Source organism: Pyxicephalus adspersus, chromosome 1 (genome assembly GCF_032062135.1).
Source record: "Pyxicephalus adspersus chromosome 1, UCB_Pads_2.0, whole genome shotgun sequence".
NCBI classification, from domain to species: Eukaryota; Metazoa; Chordata; class Amphibia; order Anura; family Pyxicephalidae; genus Pyxicephalus; species Pyxicephalus adspersus.
Window position 1 is genome coordinate 41,599,566 of NC_092858.1, and position 4,753 is coordinate 41,604,318.

Genomic DNA, 4,753 nt, shown 5'->3' on the forward strand with positions numbered 1-4,753 from the left:
TGCTTATGCAGGAAAAGATACCCCTTCTTACTGTACATGATCATTTATTGGTATAAAAAGGGACAAGGAAGCACACTGTATTGACAGCATGCAATAACTGTGCCTTAGGGCTTGTGTAAAAGCTGAAATTCCATGAATGAAACAATATATGTGAATGAATTTCGCATTAGCCCTGAGCATTAGCTACTGCATGCAATGTAAATTATGCATGATAAAATATGCTTGCTCCATTTTGCCGTAAACCTGGTCTGCTCTGTATACTAACTTTTATCCTCTGCATGTCTGTCCATCACTTCTACTTTAGTGTTTTTAAAATATTTTACAATCAACTTATTGTCCTTCTACAATATAATTGAAGTTTATTGTTTCACTACCCATTTTTACATTATTTAACTCCTTGTATGATTTGTAGTTTACTGCAATACCCTTTTCATGCAAATTATACATATTTAATTGCAACTACTCATGTAATAGTGTCTTAAAAATCAGTCTACATACTTTTTTTAAGTGTCTCATAAAGTGAGCAATAAAGGTAAGTGGTATCACACACCCCAACAGTCTCTTGGGACTTGGAATTGGTTTACAGCACATCATTTCCACAGAGTGTCTATGTTTTTTTAGTGATCTTCATGTTTAGCACAATTGATAAATCATGCTAAAATATTTACACCGATTTTAAACAAAACTTGCTCTCTATGTGCATTCTGCATGTTAGTTAGATTTCTTTCCTATTCAGAAAATGGTAAATTATACCATAACACAAGCTAGTTGTTTTTTTTCTTTAATACTCAGAATGGGGTAAAAAAAACATCCGGTTAGTGGAAAGTCTTGTTTTTGAGGTCAGAAGAGAATGGCCATAATGGTTTGAAAAAAGCTACAATACCTCAGAAAACTACTTATGCTGTTGGACAGAAAAGCATTTTTCAATACATCAAACCTTGAGGTGGATGAGAAATATCCAACAGAAGTAGGTTGGATTCCACATCTTTCACCCAAGAACATAAAGATTAGGCTGAAAGGGGCACAGGTTCACCATAATAGGACAGCTGAAGATGCAGAAAATCCTCTCACAGGCACACTCTCTTAAACCAGAATCCACAAGAGTTGTTAATTATTATAAAAAAAAAAGCATAGCCCCTCCCCAAAAGAAAAGATACATTATTCTTATTGTTTTTAACACCCTTTTTTGACCCAATTTTTCAAGAAAGGAGAGTGAAAAGTTTTGGAAACATAGAAAGTCAAAAACAAAATAATCTTATGCCAAAATCTGTTTCTCTACAAAAATCTCTAAAACACCCTTTTGTTATGTGAAGTGCAGATATCAACTGATAAAGTGTTTTTAGATCATGTAAATGAGAAGCAGAGGACTTGTGTTGTGGTTGGTTTTCTCAACTCTAACCAGGACCATTCTTAGGTTCTGGAGTATTCGTCAATCACGGGACTTTTTAATTTAATAATTAAGCTGTCAGGGAAATTGCTACTGGACTGAACTATGCTTCTGTGGTTACTATGTTTGCTTTCTTTTACCACATGACAATCTCCAACAGGATCTCAAACTGAGATGGGCATCCTATCATTGAGACAATGGATATCCCATTTACAATGTAAGATGTGAGACAGTTGGCCTGATTCATTAAAGCTCTCCAAGACTGGAGAAGATAGAGTATCATGGGAAAACCTGGGTAATCCAACAAACCTCGAATTGTTCTGATGCAGACTGAAAACATTTGCCAACTAATCACAAATTATTTTTAAGGTTTGCTGGATCAACCAGGTTCTCCCATAATAGACTATCTTCACCAGTTAATAATTCAGGCCCGATGTGTATGTGAAAGCACCGAATATTCACAGTTCTTCTGTACGCTTATGTGTGCAGAAAGCTGGGAAAAGAGACCTGGAGATGTTTGTCCTCCATGGAATCAATCCTGTGACCTGAAGCTAAATGAACTGGTTATCTACTTATGAATCTACTAAAAGTGGCACATTGAGGATTATTTAATAAGTGAATTGGAGAGCAAAATCAGAACATGCCTATTTGTATTTGTTCCTGGCAGCTATTCAAATTCAGAAAAATATTTTATTAGCTATCTAAGTGTGTTAAAATCCCCTGCACTTCAATTTTTAAATACATGTTTTAATGTTTTTTCTTTATTTATTCTTTTTCTCAAAGTGAAGTCTAATTTACTAATTTTTACAACAGTGCAGTGTTTTAGTGACCCGTGACAACCCTAGAATAGCCTTCATTTTATTAGTGAAAGTGACTAATAAAAGCTAGCTATTCTTCTTAGGCTCCAAAATAAAGAGCTTAATACATGAGACAGTTGTCTGCATTTTGCAAGCTCTGTTTGTTACACCTTCTGAGATTTAGCACTTTTCACAGGTCGCAGTTTAGCATGACTAAAAAGGAATCCTGGAACAATATCACTTTGTATATTTATAATATATAATATTTTAATCATGTTTTGGTTAATAGTGTGACATTTCCCCTTTCTGTGTGATTATGTCAAGCTTGATTAATATATTCTGCAAATTCATTTTTGACTTATGCTTAAAGAGTATGTTAATCCAAATGTACAAAGTTTGGTATTAGATTGCTCAGCCATTTAGGATTAAATTTAGGATTAAATGTTTTTTATTTAATAGAGGAACTGAAAAGCAGACTAAGGACCTGATGCTCCGTCTCATTGATTCAGGGCTTCTTGGTATTTCTTGACCTTGATGACCAGGGAAGAAATTTTGTGGTTGAATGGTCAGTTTGACTTCTGGCTTTCTCCCTATAAACTACAAGACACCATGTGTATCTGTCATTTCATAGTCAGCCAGAGACCTTCTGTAGTCCATTCAATAGAAAAGTTTCAATTTATTTGTCATGCTTAAGGAAACAATCATTAACATGCATGGAGGGACTACATTGTTTATATCTACATTAAAATGGAATTACTTTATCATGTGGGTAAAGATTCCGGCACCCAGAGGATGATGAGGAAAAGATGGAAGCACTAGGATAACAAAGAAGATCACTGTCATCATAATGCTGGGTGGGAGGGTGCCTAACTTAGGTAAGTGTGCAATACTTTGCAAATAAGTTATGAATTCTTGCACATAGTTGCCAAAGCTGCAGTGAGGTCAAATAGTTTATTTCCACTTCAAGGGGAAACTCAAGATTTATTAAAAAAAAATAATAGATATAAAAGAATTACAGCACAGCACAATATTTTGTAATTGATTGCCATCCAAAATTACTGCATTCTATTGGCAGCTTCAATGTGTTTTAAAAGTATCAAAATATTCAGACATTGCTTCTTTGTATTTTGGTCTTTTGGTTTTCTAAAATTCTTAAAATGTTCCCCATTGCTTTTTCCTTATGTATGTATTGAGCTACAAATCAAATGTCAGGCATCCCCTGCGAGAAGAGAATCCCTTTTGCTTAAATAGATTCGCCACCACAGCTTTTCTTTTTACAACAGTGTTCCGATGATTATATTAAAGACAGAACTGTGTGAAATAATGTGTTTTACTAACACACATATTTTCCCTGAAGCTGCTGTCTCTTACAAACTGTTATGTAAAAAATGTAAGTATTAAGCATTTGTGGTCCCTGGAAGTCTGAATATATGTATATAAATATGACTGCTTAAGCATTGTCAAATCCAGGAATTAACCCCTACTGACCGTGAGAAGTCCATTTAATAAGCATTAGGTAGCTCAGGTCATGGGATAGACAATGAAGGTACAGGTTTTAGGCACATTAGCAAATATTTGCTTTTTAATAATAGAAGCTAACAGATAAATTACCTTGTTTATTGAGTTGCTTGAATGGAGTCCACCATTGATGACCGCTCCTTCTGAAAATGATGGTTGCCTGTCAGTCATGCTGGGTATTAATGAGAAACTTTGTTTTACTGTAATACTTTAAATCCAGAGATGTCCCCTTACAAAATTTTATTTCTACTACTAGTTTCCTATCAGTCTTATGGTTTAGTGATGGCCAGCTTTGTGCAACCCACTATCAGTCATCCCAAGCGTGTCATGGATATACCCCATGGAACAGTTTTATAATGCAGATTGGGCTCCCAGTGCTCCTGGACTGAGCAGTGTTTTAGGAGAAAGTGCCTGCATTGTCATCAGACCTGCCTAAAAACTGCAGAAAATACCTGTGTAGAATACCTGCACACAGCACAACCTGTAGGTTTTTTTTTGGATTTTTTTTAATACTCGTCAGGGGAATTCAGGTTGATAGGAGGTGGGATGGGTCATCTTATTGCAGCTGTTTAAAAGAAATCAGAAAAACAGATGGGCCGCTAACATTATCAGCAGGAGGTCAGCAATAGCAACCCCATTGGTTCTTTTGTAAAATATCTACTTTGGATTTAAGCACAATATGTATTTTGCCTTGACCTTACCTAGTCACTTGCACTAACGTTCTTCATAATTTATAAATACTGAGGTCCAATTTCTCCTGATGCAAGTGGAAAACAATCAACATCTGTTAAGTAACAGACATCTGCCTAAAGGGATTATAAACTTGAAAAAATAAAATGTAATTATTGCAAAAATTACCATGCATTTTGTATGAAGTATTAATCCTGCCAGGTGCGTGGAACTAAAAAACCCATCTCAGTATCTCATGGTGATTATTGTAATGAATATATTTTATTTTTACAAGTATATTATCTCAGGAGTCCTTTATCACCAACTAGTAAGCATGCTTATAAAAAAAACAAAACAACATGTAAAATAGTTGTCCCTGGAT